The following is a 21,200-nucleotide window of genomic DNA, read 5'->3' on the forward strand; positions in this document are numbered from 1 at the left end:
AGAGGGATCATGGAACCCTTTTCACGTGACTTTGCACCTGTTGTCATGCAGGAGCAGAATTGGAGTTGCAAGAAAAGGTGTTCTGCCGCCGGCTGGTAGTGTGGCCGAGCGGTCTAAGGCGCTGGATTTAGGTTCCAGTCTCGACAGAGGCGTGGGTTCGAATCCCACCGCTGCCATTTCTGCTGATCAACTCCAACCACGCCGCTTCCTCCAGAGTTGTTTCGACCCCTGCTGCAGTTCGGTTTTAAACAGAAGCCAAATAGGTTTGCTTCCCGGGCAATGAACAGTGGTGTGGGAAAGTGCCGATATTTTCCAACTTGTCTGTGCTGTCATGATCGTGTTCGCCTCTCGCGCGGAAAAATCGCAAGCAGCTCTACTGTTGCTTTATGTTCCAGACAAGTTGTCTTTTTACTGGAACCGAATGGAGACTGTTATTTCATCGCTGTTGTGAAACAAAGTCCTACGGTGACTCGACTCATGGTTATTTGGTTTTCTGGCCAATGAGAAAATCCTTCCAATGAATTTCGACGTCATATGGTATTGAATTTCTCCCACTTCCTTCATTTCCGTCCTGGGTACATCGGAAGGGAAAGGTAATCTAATCGAGACTGTGATTGGTGAAATTCATTTTTTATGACCCATTCTTATAATATTCTTTCTTTCTCTCTTTTCGGCATTGTCTGGGAAGTGGTGGTGCACTCAGGCTCCAGTATGTTTGAAAGAGTAGTTTGGAATTGCCCTGTTGTTAATTGTGAGATTACTTTATGGCTCATGCCCCCGGACTGTCTCACATTTAGCATTCATGCTCGCTGTGTCTGAGAATGCATTTGGTTTGGCAGTTTTGTTTGTGTTCCGTGTTAAATGCTTTCTGTTGTGCGATTCTCTCAATACATTACGAATTAACAGGGTTCGTGAGGTAACTTCCAGCGGCAAGAATCCTCAACTGAGAATCTGGGAAAATTTCCCAGAGTATGGTCAGTCGGAGCAAAAGTAAGGAAATATTTCGTTTCTGCAGTGGTTCACAATGCTACCTTTCCCGTGAGCAGTCGAAATGATTGTGCCACAGACTGCTTTTCATTTGGTTTTCTTTAAATCACTGACGAGCAGGAAAATGTAAACGGGGAGGGCGAGTGGGGAAGGGAGGCAGTTGCAGCTCTGGTGAAATTCCTTTTTTGTGATTCACTCAGCAACCAGAGACGTGAAGGTGACTCAAGCGTGAGAGCTCTTCACATCGTGAACAAAAAGCAATCAAGGGCAGTTAGCACCTCTTCCGGAGTGGGGGTGGGGTGAGGTAATTACCTTTTGACTTCTGTTACTATGTTCAGAAACTGCCTTTTAGATTGAGGTGAAGAGAAACTGCATTTCTAAAACGCACCATGGAATTTAGCAAAATTTATTGAGTCGCTTATCTTCGATTCCCACACAGGTTTCCAACTCAGTTGGTATCCATGTGTGAAGATCTCTGCAGCGAATTGCACGGTGAAGGCAAAAAGGCAAGAAAAGTGGCATCTCGAACTGGCTCCGAGGTCAGAGCATCCTTACAATGTGATCTGTCGTTCTCGGATTGTAGTGCTACCTCCGGTTTTAGGGTGGTGAACATTCTTTGGGACTCGTATTCTGCAAAACAGGCACAGTGACTGAAACTATGCTGCGCGGTATGATGTGGAACACGGCCTACTCAGCTTTGTGCATCTTCCCTGTAGACCGGTGTGCTTCATATTCCGTGTAAACGTGAAAGTTGTCCTGTTTTGAGCAATGGGTGAAATCATTTAGCAATGCAAGAATCGAATTTGCAGTAATGTCAAATAGCTCATGATAATTTGACCAAATGATAACCGATCATATATTCTGACGCTCTCACAGATACATTTGTAGCTGAAAAGAGTCTGAGAAAATAGACTCAGCTTACCAATGATTTTTGTCTGGATTGACGGGCTATCATTATCTGCTGCGAAATTGATATTGGAGACGGGCACATCCCAGCAGCTGTGCGAGTCGGAGAGGGATCATGGAACCCTTTTCACGTGACTTTGCACCTGTTGTCATGCAGGAGCAGAATTGGAGTTGCAAGAAAAGGTGTTCTGCCGCCGGCTGGTAGTGTGGCCGAGCGGTCTAAGGCGCTGGATTTAGGCTCCAGTCTCGACAGAGGCGTGGGTTCGAATCCCACCGCTGCCATTTCTGCTGGTCAATTCCAACCACGCCGCTTCCTCCAGAGTTGTTTCGACCCCTGCTGCAGTTCGGTTTTAAACAGAAGCCAAATAGGTTTGCTTCCCGGGCAATGAACAGTGGTGTGGGAAAGTGCCGATATTTTCCAACTTGTCTGTGCTGTCATGATCGTGTTCGCCTCTCGCGCGGAAAAATCGCAAGCAGCTCTACTCTTGCTTTATGTTCCAGACAAGTTGTCTTTTTACTGGAACCGAATGGAGACTGTTATTTCATCGCTGTTGTGAAACAAAGTCCTACGGTGACTCGACTCGTGGTTATTTGGTTTTCTGGCCAATGAGAAAATCCTTCCAATGAATTTCGACGTCATATGGTATTGAATTTCTCCCACTTCCTTCATTTCCGTCCTGGGTACATCGGAAGGGAAAGGTAATCTAATCGAGACTGTGATTGGTGAAATTCATTTTTTATGACCCATTCTTATAATATTCTTTCTTTCTCTCTTTTCGGCATTGTCTGGGAAGTGGTGGTGCACTCAGGCTCCAGTATGTTTGAAAGAGTAGTTTGGAATTGCCCTGTTGTTAATTGTGAGATTACTTTATGGCTCATGCCCCCGGACTGTCTCACATTTAGCATTCATGCTCGCTGTGTCTGAGAATGCATTTGGTTTGGCAGTTTTGTTTGTGTTCCGTGTTAAATGCTTTCTGTTGTGCGATTCTCTCAATACATTACGAATTAACAGGGTTCGTGAGGTAACTTCCAGCGGCAAGAATCCTCAACTGAGAATCTGGGAAAATTTCCCAGAGTATGGTCAGTCGGAGCAAAAGTAAGGAAATATTTCGTTTCTGCAGTGGTTCACAATGCTACCTTTCCCGTGAGCAGTCGAAATGATTGTGCCACAGACTGCTTTTCATTTGGTTTTCTTTAAATCACTGACGAGCAGGAAAATGTAAACGGGGAGGGCGAGTGGGGAAGGGAGGCAGTTGCAGCTCTGGTGAAATTCCTTTTTTGTGATTCACTCAGCAACCAGAGACGTGAAGGTGACTCAAGCGTGAGAGCTCTTCACATCGTGAACAAAAAGCAATCAAGGGCAGTTAGCACCTCTTCCGGAGTGGGGGTGGGGTGAGGTAATTACCTTTTGACTTCTGTTACTATGTTCAGAAACTGCCTTTTAGATTGAGGTGAAGAGAAACTGCATTTCTAAAACGCACCATGGAATTTAGCAAAATTTATTGAGTCGCTTATCTTCGATTCCCACACAGGTTTCCAACTCAGTTGGTATCCATGTGTGAAGATCTCTGCAGCGAATTGCACGGTGAAGGCAAAAAGGCAAGAAAAGTGGCATCTCGAACTGGCTCCGAGGTCAGAGCATCCTTACAATGTGATCTGTCGTTCTCGGATTGTAGTGCTACCTCCGGTTTTAGGGTGGTGAACATTCTTTGGGACTCGTATTCTGCAAAACAGGCACAGTGACTGAAACTATGCTGCGCGGTATGATGTGGAACACGGCCTACTCAGCTTTGTGCATCTTCCCTGTAGACCGGTGTGCTTCATATTCCGTGTAAACGTGAAAGTTGTCCTGTTTTGAGCAATGGGTGAAATCATTTAGCAATGCAAGAATCGAATTTGCAGTAATGTCAAATAGCTCATGATAATTTGACCAAATGATAACCGATCATATATTCTGACGCTCTCACAGATACATTTGTAGCTGAAAAGAGTCTGAGAAAATAGACTCAGCTTACCAATGAATTTTGTCTGGATTGACGGGCTATCATTATCTGCTGCGAAATTGATATTGTAGACGGGCACATCCCAGCAGCTGTGCGAGTCGGAGAGGGATCATGGAACCCTTTTCACGTGACTTTGCACCTGTTGTCATGCAGGAGCAGAATTGGAGTTGCAAGAAAAGGCGTTCCCCCGCTGGCTGGTAGTGTGGGCGAGCGGTCTAAGGCGCTGCATTTTGGCTCCAGTCGCGACAGAGGCGTGGGTTCGAATCCCACCGCTGCCATTTCTGCTGATCAACTCCAACCACGCCGCTTCCTGCAGAGTTGTTTCGACCCCTGCTGCAGTTCGGTTTTAAACAGAAGCCAAATAGGTTTGCTTCCCGGGCAATGAACAGTGGTGTGGGAAAGTGCCAATTTTTCCAACGTGTCTATGCTGTCATGATCGTGTTCGCCTCTCGCGCGGAAAAATCGCAAGCAGCTCTACTCTTGCTTTATGTTCCAGACAAGTTGTCTTTTTACTGGAACCGAATGGAGACTGTTATTTCATCGCTGTTGTGAAACAAAGTCCTACGGTGACTCGACTCGTGGTTATTTGGTTTTCTGGCCAATGAGAAAATCCTTCCAATGAATTTCGACGTCATATGGTATTGAATTTCTCCCACTTCCTTCATTTCCGTCCTGGGTACATCGGAAGGGAAAGGTAATCTAATCGAGACTGTGATTGGTGAAATTCATTTTTTATGACCCATTCTTATAATATTCTTTCTTTCTCTCTTTTCGGCATTGTCTGGGAAGTGGTGGTGCACTCAGGCTCCAGTATGTTTGAAAGAGTAGTTTGGAATTGCCCTGTTGTTAATTGTGAGATTACTTTATGGCTCATGCCCCCGGACTGTCTCACATTTAGCATTCATGCTCGCTGTGTCTGAGAATGCATTTGGTTTGGCAGTTTTGTTTGTGTTCCGTGTTAAATGCTTTCTGTTGTGCGATTCTCTCAATACATTACGAATTAACAGGGTTCGTGAGGTAACTTCCAGCGGCAAGAATCCTCAACTGAGAATCTGGGAAAATTTCCCAGAGTATGGTCAGTCGGAGCAAAAGTAAGGAAATATTTCGTTTCTGCAGTGGTTCACAATGCTACCTTTCCCGTGAGCAGTCGAAATGATTGTGCCACAGACTGCTTTTCATTTGGTTTTCTTTAAATCACTGACGAGCAGGAACATGTAAACGGGGAGGGCGAGTGGGGAAGGGAGGCAGTTGCAGCTCTGGTGAAATTCCTTTTTTGTGATTCACTCAGCAACCAGAGACGTGAAGGTGACTCAAGCGTGAGAGCTCTTCACATCGTGAACAAAAAGCAATCAAGGGCAGTTAGCACCTCTTCCGGAGTGGGGGTGGGGTGAGGTAATTACCTTTTGACTTCTGTTACTATGTTCAGAAACTGCCTTTTAGATTGAGGTGAAGAGAAACTGCATTTCTAAAACGCACCATGGAATTTATCAAAATTTATTGAGTCGCTTATCTTCGATTCCCACACAGGTTTCCAACTCAGTTGGTATCCATGTGTGAAGATCTCTGCAGCGAATTGCACGGTGAAGGCAAAAAGGCAAGAAAAGTGGCATCTCGAACTGGCTCCGAGGTCAGAGCATCCTTACAATGTGATCTGTCGTTCTCGGATTGTAGTGCTACCTCCGGTTTTAGGGTGGTGAACATTCTTTGGGACTCGTATTCTGCAAAACAGGCACAGTGACTGAAACCATGCTGCGCGTTATGATGTGGAACACGGCCTACTCAGCTTTGTGCATCTTCCCTGTAGACCGGTGTGCTTCATATTCCGTGTAAACGTGAAAGTTGTCCTGTTTTGAGCAATGGGTGAAATCATTTAGCAATGCAAGAATCGAATTTGCAGTAATGTCAAATAGCTCATGATAATTTGACCAAATGATAACCGATCATATATTCTGACGCTCTCACAGATACATTTGTAGCTGAAAAGAGTCTGAGAAAATAGACTCAGCTTACCAATGATTTTTGTCTGGATTGACGGGCTATCATTATCTGCTGCGAAATTGATATTGTAGACGGGCACATCCCAGCAGCTGTGCGAGTCGGAGAGGGATCATGGAACCCTTTTCACGTGACTTTGCACCTGTTGTCATGCAGGAGCAGAATTGGAGTTGCAAGAAAAGGTGTTCTGCCGCCGGCTGGTAGTGTGGCCGAGCGGTCTAAGGCGCTGGATTTAGGTTCCAGTCTCGACAGAGGCGTGGGTTCGAATCCCACCGCTGCCATTTCTGCTGATCAACTCCAACCACGCCGCTTCCTCCAGAGTTGTTTCGACCCCTGCTGCAGTTCGGTTTTAAACAGAAGCCAAATAGGTTTGCTTCCCGGGCAATGAACAGTGGTGTGGGAAAGTGCCGATATTTTCCAACTTGTCTGTGCTGTCATGATCGTGTTCGCCTCTCGCGCGGAAAAATCGCAAGCAGCTCTACTCTTGCTTTATGTTCCAGACAAGTTGTCTTTTTACTGGAACCGAATGGAGACTGTTATTTCATCGCTGTTGTGAAACAAAGTCCTACGGTGACTCGACTCATGGTTATTTGGTTTTCTGGCCAATGAGAAAATCCTTCCAATGAATTTCGACGTCATATGGTATTGAATTTCTCCCACTTCCTTCATTTCCGTCCTGGGTACATCGGAAGGGAAAGGTAATCTAATCGAGACTGTGATTGGTGAAATTCATTTTTTATGACCCATTCTTATAATATTCTTTCTTTCTCTCTTTTCGGCATTGTCTGGGAAGTGGTGGTGCACTCAGGCTCCAGTATGTTTGAAAGAGTAGTTTGGAATTGCCCTGTTGTTAATTGTGAGATTACTTTATGGCTCATGCCCCCGGACTGTCTCACATTTAGCATTCATGCTCGCTGTGTCTGAGAATGCATTTGGTTTGGCAGTTTTGTTTGTGTTCCGTGTTAAATGCTTTCTGTTGTGCGATTCTCTCAATACATTACGAATTAACAGGGTTCGTGAGGTAACTTCCAGCGGCAAGAATCCTCAACTGAGAATCTGGGAAAATTTCCCAGAGTATGGTCAGTCGGAGCAAAAGTAAGGAAATATTTCGTTTCTGCAGTGGTTCACAATGCTACCTTTCCCGTGAGCAGTCGAAATGATTGTGCCACAGACTGCTTTTCATTTGGTTTTCTTTAAATCACTGACGAGCAGGAAAATGTAAACGGGGAGGGCGAGTGGGGAAGGGAGGCAGTTGCAGCTCTGGTGAAATTCCTTTTTTGTGATTCACTCAGCAACCAGAGACGTGAAGGTGACTCAAGCGTGAGAGCTCTTCACATCGTGAACAAAAAGCAATCAAGGGCAGTTAGCACCTCTTCCGGAGTGGGGGTGGGGTGAGGTAATTACCTTTTGACTTCTGTTACTATGTTCAGAAACTGCCTTTTAGATTGAGGTGAAGAGAAACTGCATTTCTAAAACGCACCATGGAATTTAGCAAAATTTATTGAGTCGCTTATCTTCGATTCCCACACAGGTTTCCAACTCAGTTGGTATCCATGTGTGAAGATCTCTGCAGCGAATTGCACGGTGAAGGCAAAAAGGCAAGAAAAGTGGCATCTCGAACTGGCTCCGAGGTCAGAGCATCCTTACAATGTGATCTGTCGTTCTCGGATTGTAGTGCTACCTCCGGTTTTAGGGTGGTGAACATTCTTTGGGACTCGTATTCTGCAAAACAGGCACAGTGACTGAAACTATGCTGCGCGGTATGATGTGGAACACGGCCTACTCAGCTTTGTGCATCTTCCCTGTAGACCGGTGTGCTTCATATTCCGTGTAAACGTGAAAGTTGTCCTGTTTTGAGCAATGGGTGAAATCATTTAGCAATGCAAGAATCGAATTTGCAGTAATGTCAAATAGCTCATGATAATTTGACCAAATGATAACCGATCATATATTCTGACGCTCTCACAGATACATTTGTAGCTGAAAAGAGTCTGAGAAAATAGACTCAGCTTACCAATGATTTTTGTCTGGATTGACGGGCTATCATTATCTGCTGCGAAATTGATATTGTAGACGGGCACATCCCAGCAGCTGTGCGAGTCGGAGAGGGATCATGGAACCCTTTTCACGTGACTTTGCACCTGTTGTCATGCAGGAGCAGAATTGGAGTTGCAAGAAAAGGTGTTCTGCCGCCGGCTGGTAGTGTGGCCGAGCGGTCTAAGGCGCTGGATTTAGGCTCCAGTCTCGACAGAGGCGTGGGTTCGAATCCCACCGCTGCCATTTCTGCTGATCAATTCCAACCACGCCGCTTCCTCCAGAGTTGTTTCGACCCCTGCTGCAGTTCGGTTTTAAACAGAAGCCAAATAGGTTTGCTTCCCGGGCAATGAACAGTGGTGTGGGAAAGTGCCGATATTTTCCAACTTGTCTGTGCTGTCATGATCGTGTTCGCCTCTCGCGCGGAAAAATCGCAAGCAGCTCTACTCTTGCTTTATGTTCCAGACAAGTTGTCTTTTTACTGGAACCGAATGGAGACTGTTATTTCATCGCTGTTGTGAAACAAAGTCCTACGGTGACTCGACTCGTGGTTATTTGGTTTTCTGGCCAATGAGAAAATCCTTCCAATGAATTTCGACGTCATATGGTATTGAATTTCTCCCACTTCCTTCATTTCCGTCCTGGGTACATCGGAAGGGAAAGGTAATCTAATCGAGACTGTGATTGGTGAAATTCATTTTTTATGACCCATTCTTATAATATTCTTTCTTTCTCTCTTTTCGGCATTGTCTGGGAAGTGGTGGTGCACTCAGGCTCCAGTATGTTTGAAAGAGTAGTTTGGAATTGCCCTGTTGTTAATTGTGAGATTACTTTATGGCTCATGCCCCCGGACTGTCTCACATTTAGCATTCATGCTCGCTGTGTCTGAGAATGCATTTGGTTTGGCAGTTTTGTTTGTGTTCCGTGTTAAATGCTTTCTGTTGTGCGATTCTCTCAATACATTACGAATTAACAGGGTTCGTGAGGTAACTTCCAGCGGCAAGAATCCTCAACTGAGAATCTGGGAAAATTTCCCAGAGTATGGTCAGTCGGAGCAAAAGTAAGGAAATATTTCTTTTCTGCAGTGGTTCACAATGCTACCTTTCCCGTGAGCAGTCGAAATGATTGTGCCACAGACTGCTTTTCATTTGGTTTTCTTTAAATCACTGACGAGCAGGAAAATGTAAACGGGGAGGGCGAGTGGGGAAGGGAGGCAGTTGCAGCTCTGGTGAAATTCCTTTTTTGTGATTCACTCAGCAACCAGAGACGTGAAGGTGACTCAAGCGTGAGAGCTCTTCACATCGTGAACAAAAAGCAATCAAGGGCAGTTAGCACCTCTTCCGGAGTGGGGGTGGGGTGAGGTAATTACCTTTTGACTTCTGTTACTATGTTCAGAAACTGCCTTTTAGATTGAGGTGAAGAGAAACTGCATTTCTAAAACGCACCATGGAATTTAGCAAAATTTATTGAGTCGCTTATCTTCGATTCCCACACAGGTTTCCAACTCAGTTGGTATCCATGTGTGAAGATCTCTGCAGCGAATTGCACGGTGAAGGCAAAAAGGCAAGAAAAGTGGCATCTCGAACTGGCTCCGAGGTCAGAGCATCCTTACAATGTGATCTGTCGTTCTCGGATTGTAGTGCTACCTCCGGTTTTAGGGTGGTGAACATTCTTTGGGACTCGTATTCTGCAAAACAGGCACAGTGACTGAAACTATGCTGCGCGGTATGATGTGGAACACGGCCTACTCAGCTTTGTGCATCTTCCCTGTAGACCGGTGTGCTTCATATTCCGTGTAAACGTGAAAGTTGTCCTGTTTTGAGCAATGGGTGAAATCATTTAGCAATGCAAGAATCGAATTTGCAGTAATGTCAAATAGCTCATGATAATTTGACCAAATGATAACCGATCATATATTCTGACGCTCTCACAGATACATTTGTAGCTGAAAAGAGTCTGAGAAAATAGACTCAGCTTACCAATGAATTTTGTCTGGATTGACGGGCTATCATTATCTGCTGCGAAATTGATATTGTAGACGGGCACATCCCAGCAGCTGTGCGAGTCGGAGAGGGATCATGGAACCCTTTTCACGTGACTTTGCACCTGTTGTCATGCAGGAGCAGAATTGGAGTTGCAAGAAAAGGCGTTCCCCCGCTGGCTGGTAGTGTGGGCGAGCGGTCTAAGGCGCTGCATTTTGGCTCCAGTCGCGACAGAGGCGTGGGTTCGAATCCCACCGCTGCCATTTCTGCTGATCAACTCCAACCACGCCGCTTCCTGCAGAGTTGTTTCGACCCCTGCTGCAGTTCGGTTTTAAACAGAAGCCAAATAGGTTTGCTTCCCGGGCAATGAACAGTGGTGTGGGAAAGTGCCAATTTTTCCAACGTGTCTATGCTGTCATGATCGTGTTCGCCTCTCGCGCGGAAAAATCGCAAGCAGCTCTACTCTTGCTTTATGTTCCAGACAAGTTGTCTTTTTACTGGAACCGAATGGAGACTGTTATTTCATCGCTGTTGTGAAACAAAGTCCTACGGTGACTCGACTCGTGGTTATTTGGTTTTCTGGCCAATGAGAAAATCCTTCCAATGAATTTCGACGTCATATGGTATTGAATTTCTCCCACTTCCTTCATTTCCGTCCTGGGTACATCGGAAGGGAAAGGTAATCTAATCGAGACTGTGATTGGTGAAATTCATTTTTTATGACCCATTCTTATAATATTCTTTCTTTCTCTCTTTTCGGCATTGTCTGGGAAGTGGTGGTGCACTCAGGCTCCAGTATGTTTGAAAGAGTAGTTTGGAATTGCCCTGTTGTTAATTGTGAGATTACTTTATGGCTCATGCCCCCGGACTGTCTCACATTTAGCATTCATGCTCGCTGTGTCTGAGAATGCATTTGGTTTGGCAGTTTTGTTTGTGTTCCGTGTTAAATGCTTTCTGTTGTGCGATTCTCTCAATACATTACGAATTAACAGGGTTCGTGAGGTAACTTCCAGCGGCAAGAATCCTCAACTGAGAATCTGGGAAAATTTCCCAGAGTATGGTCAGTCGGAGCAAAAGTAAGGAAATATTTCGTTTCTGCAGTGGTTCACAATGCTACCTTTCCCGTGAGCAGTCGAAATGATTGTGCCACAGACTGCTTTTCATTTGGTTTTCTTTAAATCACTGACGAGCAGGAAAATGTAAACGGGGAGGGCGAGTGGGGAAGGGAGGCAGTTGCAGCTCTGGTGAAATTCCTTTTTTGTGATTCACTCAGCAACCAGAGACGTGAAGGTGACTCAAGCGTGAGAGCTCTTCACATCGTGAACAAAAAGCAATCAAGGGCAGTTAGCACCTCTTCCGGAGTGGGGGTGGGGTGAGGTAATTACCTTTTGACTTCTGTTACTATGTTCAGAAACTGCCTTTTAGATTGAGGTGAAGAGAAACTGCATTTCTAAAACGCACCATGGAATTTAGCAAAATTTATTGAGTCGCTTATCTTCGATTCCCACACAGGTTTCCAACTCAGTTGGTATCCATGTGTGAAGATCTCTGCAGCGAATTGCACGGTGAAGGCAAAAAGGCAAGAAAAGTGGCATCTCGAACTGGCTCCGAGGTCAGAGCATCCTTACAATGTGATCTGTCGTTCTCGGATTGTAGTGCTACCTCCGGTTTTAGGGTGGTGAACATTCTTTGGGACTCGTATTCTGCAAAACAGGCACAGTGACTGAAACTATGCTGCGCGGTATGATGTGGAACACGGCCTACTCAGCTTTGTGCATCTTCCCTGTAGACCGGTGTGCTTCATATTCCGTGTAAACGTGAAAGTTGTCCTGTTTTGAGCAATGGGTGAAATCATTTAGCAATGCAAGAATCGAATTTGCAGTAATGTCAAATAGCTCATGATAATTTGACCAAATGATAACCGATCATATATTCTGACGCTCTCACAGATACATTTGTAGCTGAAAAGAGTCTGAGAAAATAGACTCAGCTTACCAATGAATTTTGTCTGGATTGACGGGCTATCATTATCTGCTGCGAAATTGATATTGTAGACGGGCACATCCCAGCAGCTGTGCGAGTCGGAGAGGGATCATGGAACCCTTTTCACGTGACTTTGCACCTGTTGTCATGCAGGAGCAGAATTGGAGTTGCAAGAAAAGGCGTTCCCCCGCTGGCTGGTAGTGTGGGCGAGCGGTCTAAGGCGCTGCATTTTGGCTCCAGTCGCGACAGAGGCGTGGGTTCGAATCCCACCGCTGCCATTTCTGCTGATCAACTCCAACCACGCCGCTTCCTGCAGAGTTGTTTCGACCCCTGCTGCAGTTCGGTTTTAAACAGAAGCCAAATAGGTTTGCTTCCCGGGCAATGAACAGTGGTGTGGGAAAGTGCCAATTTTTCCAACGTGTCTATGCTGTCATGATCGTGTTCGCCTCTCGCGCGGAAAAATCGCAAGCAGCTCTACTCTTGCTTTATGTTCCAGACAAGTTGTCTTTTTACTGGAACCGAATGGAGACTGTTATTTCATCGCTGTTGTGAAACAAAGTCCTACGGTGACTCGACTCGTGGTTATTTGGTTTTCTGGCCAATGAGAAAATCCTTCCAATGAATTTCGACGTCATATGGTATTGAATTTCTCCCACTTCCTTCATTTCCGTCCTGGGTACATCGGAAGGGAAAGGTAATCTAATCGAGACTGTGATTGGTGAAATTCATTTTTTATGACCCATTCTTATAATATTCTTTCTTTCTCTCTTTTCGGCATTGTCTGGGAAGTGGTGGTGCACTCAGGCTCCAGTATGTTTGAAAGAGTAGTTTGGAATTGCCCTGTTGTTAATTGTGAGATTACTTTATGGCTCATGCCCCCGGACTGTCTCACATTTAGCATTCATGCTCGCTGTGTCTGAGAATGCATTTGGTTTGGCAGTTTTGTTTGTGTTCCGTGTTAAATGCTTTCTGTTGTGCGATTCTCTCAATACATTACGAATTAACAGGGTTCGTGAGGTAACTTCCAGCGGCAAGAATCCTCAACTGAGAATCTGGGAAAATTTCCCAGAGTATGGTCAGTCGGAGCAAAAGTAAGGAAATATTTCGTTTCTGCAGTGGTTCACAATGCTACCTTTCCCGTGAGCAGTCGAAATGATTGTGCCACAGACTGCTTTTCATTTGGTTTTCTTTAAATCACTGACGAGCAGGAAAATGTAAACGGGGAGGGCGAGTGGGGAAGGGAGGCAGTTGCAGCTCTGGTGAAATTCCTTTTTTGTGATTCACTCAGCAACCAGAGACGTGAAGGTGACTCAAGCGTGAGAGCTCTTCACATCGTGAACAAAAAGCAATCAAGGGCAGTTAGCACCTCTTCCGGAGTGGGGGTGGGGTGAGGTAATTACCTTTTGACTTCTGTTACTATGTTCAGAAACTGCCTTTTAGATTGAGGTGAAGAGAAACTGCATTTCTAAAACGCACCATGGAATTTAGCAAAATTTATTGAGTCGCTTATCTTCGATTCCCACACAGGTTTCCAACTCAGTTGGTATCCATGTGTGAAGATCTCTGCAGCGAATTGCACGGTGAAGGCAAAAAGGCAAGAAAAGTGGCATCTCGAACTGGCTCCGAGGTCAGAGCATCCTTACAATGTGATCTGTCGTTCTCGGATTGTAGTGCTACCTCCGGTTTTAGGGTGGTGAACATTCTTTGGGACTCGTATTCTGCAAAACAGGCACAGTGACTGAAACTATGCTGCGCGGTATGATGTGGAACACGGCCTACTCAGCTTTGTGCATCTTCCCTGTAGACCGGTGTGCTTCATATTCCGTGTAAACGTGAAAGTTGTCCTGTTTTGAGCAATGGGTGAAATCATTTAGCAATGCAAGAATCGAAATTGCAGTAATGTCAAATAGCTCATGATAATTTGACCAAATGATAACCGATCATATATTCTGACGCTCTCACAGATACATTTGTAGCTGAAAAGAGTCTGAGAAAATAGACTCAGCTTACCAATGAATTTTGTCTGGATTGACGGGCTATCATTATCTGCTGCGAAATTGATATTGTAGACGGGCACATCCCAGCAGCTGTGCGAGTCGGAGAGGGATCATGGAACCCTTTTCACGTGACTTTGCACCTGTTGTCATGCAGGAGCAGAATTGGAGTTGCAAGAAAAGGCGTTCCCCCGCTGGCTGGTAGTGTGGGCGAGCGGTCTAAGGCGCTGCATTTTGGCTCCAGTCGCGACAGAGGCGTGGGTTCGAATCCCACCGCTGCCATTTCTGCTGATCAACTCCAACCACGCCGCTTCCTGCAGAGTTGTTTCGACCCCTGCTGCAGTTCGGTTTTAAACAGAAGCCAAATAGGTTTGCTTCCCGGGCAATGAACAGTGGTGTGGGAAAGTGCCAATTTTTCCAACGTGTCTATGCTGTCATGATCGTGTTCGCCTCTCGCGCGGAAAAATCGCAAGCAGCTCTACTCTTGCTTTATGTTCCAGACAAGTTGTCTTTTTACTGGAACCGAATGGAGACTGTTATTTCATCGCTGTTGTGAAACAAAGTCCTACGGTGACTCGACTCGTGGTTATTTGGTTTTCTGGCCAATGAGAAAATCCTTCCAATGAATTTCGACGTCATATGGTATTGAATTTCTCCCACTTCCTTCATTTCCGTCCTGGGTACATCGGAAGGGAAAGGTAATCTAATCGAGACTGTGATTGGTGAAATTCATTTTTTATGACCCATTCTTATAATATTCTTTCTTTCTCTCTTTTCGGCATTGTCTGGGAAGTGGTGGTGCACTCAGGCTCCAGTATGTTTGAAAGAGTAGTTTGGAATTGCCCTGTTGTTAATTGTGAGATTACTTTATGGCTCATGCCCCCGGACTGTCTCACATTTAGCATTCATGCTCGCTGTGTCTGAGAATGCATTTGGTTTGGCAGTTTTGTTTGTGTTCCGTGTTAAATGCTTTCTGTTGTGCGATTCTCTCAATACATTACGAATTAACAGGGTTCGTGAGGTAACTTCCAGCGGCAAGAATCCTCAACTGAGAATCTGGGAAAATTTCCCAGAGTATGGTCAGTCGGAGCAAAAGTAAGGAAATCGTTCGTTTCTGCAGTGGTTCACAATGCTACCTTTCCCGTGAGCAGTCGAAATGATTGTGCCACAGACTGCTTTTCATTTGGTTTTCTTTAAATCACTGACGAGCAGGAAAATGTAAACGGGGAGGGCGAGTGGGGAAGGGAGGCAGTTGCAGCTCTGGTGAAATTCCTTTTTTGTGATTCACTCAGCAACCAGAGACGTGAAGGTGACTCAAGCGTGAGAGCTCTTCACATCGTGAACAAAAAGCAATCAAGGGCAGTTAGCACCTCTTCCGGAGTGGGGGTGGGGTGAGGTAATTACCTTTTGACTTCTGTTACTATGTTCAGAAACTGCCTTTTAGATTGAGGTGAAGAGAAACTGCATTTCTAAAACGCACCATGGAATTTAGCAAAATTTATTGAGTCGCTTATCTTCGATTCCCACACAGGTTTCCAACTCAGTTGGTATCCATGTGTGAAGATCTCTGCAGCGAATTGCACGGTGAAGGCAAAAAGGCAAGAAAAGTGGCATCTCGAACTGGCTCCGAGGTCAGAGCATCCTTACAATGTGATCTGTCGTTCTCGGATTGTAGTGCTACCTCCGGTTTTAGGGTGGTGAACATTCTTTGGGACTCGTATTCTGCAAAACAGGCACAGTGACTGAAACTATGCTGCGCGGTATGATGTGGAACACGGCCTACTCAGCTTTGTGCATCTTCCCTGTAGACCGGTGTGCTTCATATTCCGTGTAAACGTGAAAGTTGTCCTGTTTTGAGCAATGGGTGAAATCATTTAGCAATGCAAGAATCGAAATTGCAGTAATGTCAAATAGCTCATGATAATTTGACCAAATGATAACCGATCATATATTCTGACGCTCTCACAGATACATTTGTAGCTGAAAAGAGTCTGAGAAAATAGACTCAGCTTACCAATGAATTTTGTCTGGATTGACGGGCTATCATTATCTGCTGCGAAATTGATATTGTAGACGGGCACATCCCAGCAGCTGTGCGAGTCGGAGAGGGATCATGGAACCCTTTTCACGTGACTTTGCACCTGTTGTCATGCAGGAGCAGAATTGGAGTTGCAAGAAAAGGCGTTCCCCCGCTGGCTGGTAGTGTGGGCGAGCGGTCTAAGGCGCTGCATTTTGGCTCCAGTCGCGACAGAGGCGTGGGTTCGAATCCCACCGCTGCCATTTCTGCTGATCAACTCCAACCACGCCGCTTCCTGCAGAGTTGTTTCGACCCCTGCTGCAGTTCGGTTTTAAACAGAAGCCAAATAGGTTTGCTTCCCGGGCAATGAACAGTGGTGTGGGAAAGTGCCAATTTTTCCAACGTGTCTATGCTGTCATGATCGTGTTCGCCTCTCGCGCGGAAAAATCGCAAGCAGCTCTACTCTTGCTTTATGTTCCAGACAAGTTGTCTTTTTACTGGAACCGAATGGAGACTGTTATTTCATCGCTGTTGTGAAACAAAGTCCTACGGTGACTCGACTCGTGGTTATTTGGTTTTCTGGCCAATGAGAAAATCCTTCCAATGAATTTCGACGTCATATGGTATTGAATTTCTCCCACTTCCTTCATTTCCGTCCTGGGTACATCGGAAGGGAAAGGTAATCTAATCGAGACTGTGATTGGTGAAATTCATTTTTTATGACCCATTCTTATAATATTCTTTCTTTCTCTCTTTTCGGCATTGTCTGGGAAGTGGTGGTGCACTCAGGCTCCAGTATGTTTGAAAGAGTAGTTTGGAATTGCCCTGTTGTTAATTGTGAGATTACTTTATGGCTCATGCCCCCGGACTGTCTCACATTTAGCATTCATGCTCGCTGTGTCTGAGAATGCATTTGGTTTGGCAGTTTTGTTTGTGTTCCGTGTTAAATGCTTTCTGTTGTGCGATTCTCTCAATACATTACGAATTAACAGGGTTCGTGAGGTAACTTCCAGCGGCAAGAATCCTCAACTGAGAATCTGGGAAAATTTCCCAGAGTATGGTCAGTCGGAGCAAAAGTAAGGAAATCGTTCGTTTCTGCAGTGGTTCACAATGCTACCTTTCCCGTGAGCAGTCGAAATGATTGTGCCACAGACTGCTTTTCATTTGGTTTTCTTTAAATCACTGACGAGCAGGAAAATGTAAACGGGGAGGGCGAGTGGGGAAGGGAGGCAGTTGCAGCTCTGGTGAAATTCCTTTTTTGTGATTCACTCAGCAACCAGAGACGTGAAGGTGACTCAAGCGTGAGAGCTCTTCACATCGTGAACAAAAAGCAATCAAGGGCAGTTAGCACCTCTTCCGGAGTGGGGGTGGGGTGAGGTAATTACCTTTTGACTTCTGTTACTATGTTCAGAAACTGCCTTTTAGATTGAGGTGAAGAGAAACTGCATTTCTAAAACGCACCATGGAATTTAGCAAAATTTATTGAGTCGCTTATCTTCGATTCCCACACAGGTTTCCAACTCAGTTGGTATCCATGTGTGAAGATCTCTGCAGCGAATTGCACGGTGAAGGCAAAAAGGCAAGAAAAGTGGCATCTCGAACTGGCTCCGAGGTCAGAGCATCCTTACAATGTGATCTGTCGTTCTCGGATTGTAGTGCTACCTCCGGTTTTAGGGTGGAGAACATTCTTTGGGACTCGTATTCTGCAAAACAGGCACAGTGACTGAAACTATGCTGCGCGGTATGATGTGGAACACGGCCTACTCAGCTTTGTGCATCTTCCCTGTAGACCGGTGTGCTTCATATTCCGTGTAAACGTGAAAGTTGTCCTGTTTTTAGCAATGGGTGAAATCATTTAGCAATGCAAGAATCGAAATTGCAGTAATGTCAAATAGCTCATGATAATTTGACCAAATGATAACCGATCATATATTCTGACGCTCTCACAGATACATTTGTAGCTGAAAAGAGTCTGAGAAAATAGACTCAGCTTACCAATGAATTTTGTCTGGATTGACGGGCTATCATTATCTGCTGCGAAATTGATATTGTAGACGGGCACATCCCAGCAGCTGTGCGAGTCGGAGAGGGATCATGGAACCCTTTTCACGTGACTTTGCACCTGTTGTCATGCAGGAGCAGAATTGGAGTTGCAAGAAAAGGCGTTCCCCCGCTGGCTGGTAGTGTGGGCGAGCGGTCTAAGGCGCTGCATTTTGGCTCCAGTCGCGACAGAGGCGTGGGTTCGAATCCCACCGCTGCCATTTCTGCTGATCAACTCCAACCACGCCGCTTCCTGCAGAGTTGTTTCGACCCCTGCTGCAGTTCGGTTTTAAACAGAAGCCAAATAGGTTTGCTTCCCGGGCAATGAACAGTGGTGTGGGAAAGTGCCAATTTTTCCAACGTGTCTATGCTGTCATGATCGTGTTCGCCTCTCGCGCGGAAAAATCGCAAGCAGCTCTACTCTTGCTTTATGTTCCAGACAAGTTGTCTTTTTACTGGAACCGAATGGAGACTGTTATTTCATCGCTGTTGTGAAACAAAGTTCTACGGTGACTCGACTCGTGGTTATTTGGTTTTCGGGCCAATGAGAAAATACTTCCAATGAATTTCGACGTCATATGGTATTGAATTTCTCCCACTTCCTTCATTTCCGTCCTGGGTACATCGGAAGGGAAAGGTAATCTAATCGAGACTGTGATTGGTGAAATTCATTTTTTATGACCCATTCTTATAATATTCTTTCTTTCTCTCTTTTCGGCATTGTCTGGGAAGTGGTGGTGCACTCAGGCTCCAGTATGTTTGAAAGAGTAGTTTGGAATTGCCCTGTTGTTAATTGTGAGATTACTTTATGGCTCATGCCCCCGGACTGTCTCACATTTAGCATTCATGCTCGCTGTGTCTGAGAATGCATTTGGTTTGGCAGTTTTGTTTGTGTTCCGTGTTAAATGCTTTCTGTTGTGCGATTCTCTCAATACATTACGAATTAACAGGGTTCGTGAGGTAACTTCCAGCGGCAAGAATCCTCAACTGAGAATCTGGGAAAATTTCCCAGAGTATGGTCAGTCGGAGCAAAAGTAAGGAAATATTTCGTTTCTGCAGTGGTTCACAATGCTACCTTTCCCGTGAGCAGTCGAAATGATTGTGCCACAGACTGCTTTTCATTTGGTTTTCTTTAAATCACTGACGAGCAGGAAAATGTAAACGGGGAGGGCGAGTGGGGAAGGGAGGCAGTTGCAGCTCTGGTGAAATTCCTTTTTTGTGATTCACTCAGCAACCAGAGACGTGAAGGTGACTCAAGCGTGAGAGCTCTTCACATCGTGAACAAAAAGCAATCAAGGGCAGTTAGCACCTCTTCCGGAGTGGGGGTGGGGTGAGGTAATTACCTTTTGACTTCTGTTACTATGTTCAGAAACTGCCTTTTAGATTGAGGTGAAGAGAAACTGCATTTCTAAAACGCACCATGGAATTTAGCAAAATTTATTGAGTCGCTTATCTTCGATTCCCACACAGGTTTCCAACTCAGTTGGTATCCATGTGTGAAGATCTCTGCAGCGAATTGCACGGTGAAGGCAAAAAGGCAAGAAAAGTGGCATCTCGAACTGGCTCCGAGGTCAGAGCATCCTTACAATGTGATCTGTCGTTCTCGGATTGTAGTGCTACCTCCGGTTTTAGGGTGGTGAACATTCTTTGGGACTCGTATTCTGCAAAACAGGCACAGTGACTGAAACTATGCTGCGCGGTATGATGTGGAACACGGCCTACTCAGCTTTGTGCATCTTCCCTGTAGACCGGTGTGCTTCATATTCCGTGTAAACGTGAAAGTTGTCCTGTTTTGAGCAATGGGTGAAATCATTTAGCAATGCAAGAATCGAATTTGCAGTAATGTCAAATAGCTCATGATAATTTGACCAAATGATAACCGATCATATATTCTGACGCTCTCACAGATACATTTGTAGCTGAAAAGAGTCTGAGAAAATAGACTCAGCTTACCAATGATTTTTGTCTGGATTGACGGGCTATCATTATCTGCTGCGAAATTGATATTGTAGACGGGCACATCCCAGCAGCTGTGCGAGTCGGAGAGGGATCATGGAACCCTTTTCACGTGACTTTGCACCTGTTGTCATGCAGGAGCAGAATTGGAGTTGCAAGAAAAGGTGTTCTGCCGCCGGCTGGTAGTGTGGCCGAGCGGTCTAAGGCGCTGGATTTAGGCTCCAGTCTCGACAGAGGCGTGGGTTCGAATCCCACCGCTGCCATTTCTGCTGATCAATTCCAACCACGCCGCTTCCTCCAGAGTTGTTTCGACCCCTGCTGCAGTTCGGTTTTAAACAGAAGCCAAATAGGTTTGCTTCCCGGGCAATGAGCAGTGGTGTGGGAAAGTGCCGATATTTTCCAACTTGTCTGTGCTGTCATGATCGTGTTCGCCTCTCGCGCGGAAAAATCGCAAGCAGCTCTACTCTTGCTTTATGTTCCAGACAAGTTGTCTTTTTACTGGAACCGAATGGAGACTGTTATTTCATCGCTGTTGTGAAACAAAGTCCTACGGTGACTCGACTCGTGGTTATTTGGTTTTCTGGCCAATGAGAAAATCCTTCCAATGAATTTCGACGTCATATGGTATTGAATTTCTCCCACTTCCTTCATTTCCGTCCTGGGTACATCGGAAGGGAAAGGTAATCTAATCGAGACTGTGATTGGTGAAATTCATTTTTTATGACCCATTCTTATAATATTCTTTCTTTCTCTCTTTTCGGCATTGTCTGGGAAGTGGTGGTGCACTCAGGCTCCAGTATGTTTGAAAGAGTAGTTTGGAATTGCCCTGTTGTTAATTGTGAGATTACTTTATGGCTCATGCCCCCGGACTGTCTCACATTTAGCATTCATGCTCGCTGTGTCTGAGAATGCATTTGGTTTGGCAGTTTTGTTTGTGTTCCGTGTTAAATGCTTTCTGTTGTGCGATTCTCTCAATACATTACGAATTAACAGGGTTCGTGAGGTAACTTCCAGCGGCAAGAATCCTCAACTGAGAATCTGGGAAAATTTCCCAGAGTATGGTCAGTCGGAGCAAAAGTAAGGAAATATTTCGTTTCTGCAGTGGTTCACAATGCTACCTTTCCCGTGAGCAGTCGAAATGATTGTGCCACAGACTGCTTTTCATTTGGTTTTCTTTAAATCACTGACGAGCAGGAAAATGTAAACGGGGAGGGCGAGTGGGGAAGGGAGGCAGTTGCAGCTCTGGTGAAATTCCTTTTTTGTGATTCACTCAGCAACCAGAGACGTGAAGGTGACTCAAGCG

The 21,200-nt window shown here is 45.3% G+C and overlaps 5 non-coding genes across 5 annotated transcripts; all 5 read left to right on the plus strand.

Annotated features, from left to right (window-relative positions):
• The first annotated feature begins 94 nt into the window (after nucleotides 1-94).
• trnal-uag (transfer RNA leucine (anticodon UAG)) lies at nucleotides 95-176 on the plus strand. Its single transcript has one exon. It is a non-coding gene; the product is annotated as a tRNA-Leu (tRNA).
• Nucleotides 177-2,093: 1,917 nt separating this feature from the next.
• On the plus strand, nucleotides 2,094-2,175 carry trnal-uag (transfer RNA leucine (anticodon UAG)). The gene has a single exon. It is a non-coding gene; the product is annotated as a tRNA-Leu (tRNA).
• Nucleotides 2,176-6,090: 3,915 nt separating this feature from the next.
• Nucleotides 6,091-6,172, plus strand: trnal-uag (transfer RNA leucine (anticodon UAG)). Its single transcript has one exon. It is a non-coding gene; the product is annotated as a tRNA-Leu (tRNA).
• A 1,917-nt stretch (nucleotides 6,173-8,089) lies between these two features.
• Nucleotides 8,090-8,171, plus strand: trnal-uag (transfer RNA leucine (anticodon UAG)). The gene has a single exon. It is a non-coding gene; the product is annotated as a tRNA-Leu (tRNA).
• Nucleotides 8,172-20,078: 11,907 nt separating this feature from the next.
• trnal-uag (transfer RNA leucine (anticodon UAG)) lies at nucleotides 20,079-20,160 on the plus strand. The gene has a single exon. It is a non-coding gene; the product is annotated as a tRNA-Leu (tRNA).
• Nucleotides 20,161-21,200: the final 1,040 nt, after the last annotated feature.

This window comes from Chiloscyllium punctatum, chromosome 46 (assembly GCF_047496795.1).
Source record: "Chiloscyllium punctatum isolate Juve2018m chromosome 46, sChiPun1.3, whole genome shotgun sequence".
NCBI classification, from domain to species: Eukaryota; Metazoa; Chordata; class Chondrichthyes; order Orectolobiformes; family Hemiscylliidae; genus Chiloscyllium; species Chiloscyllium punctatum.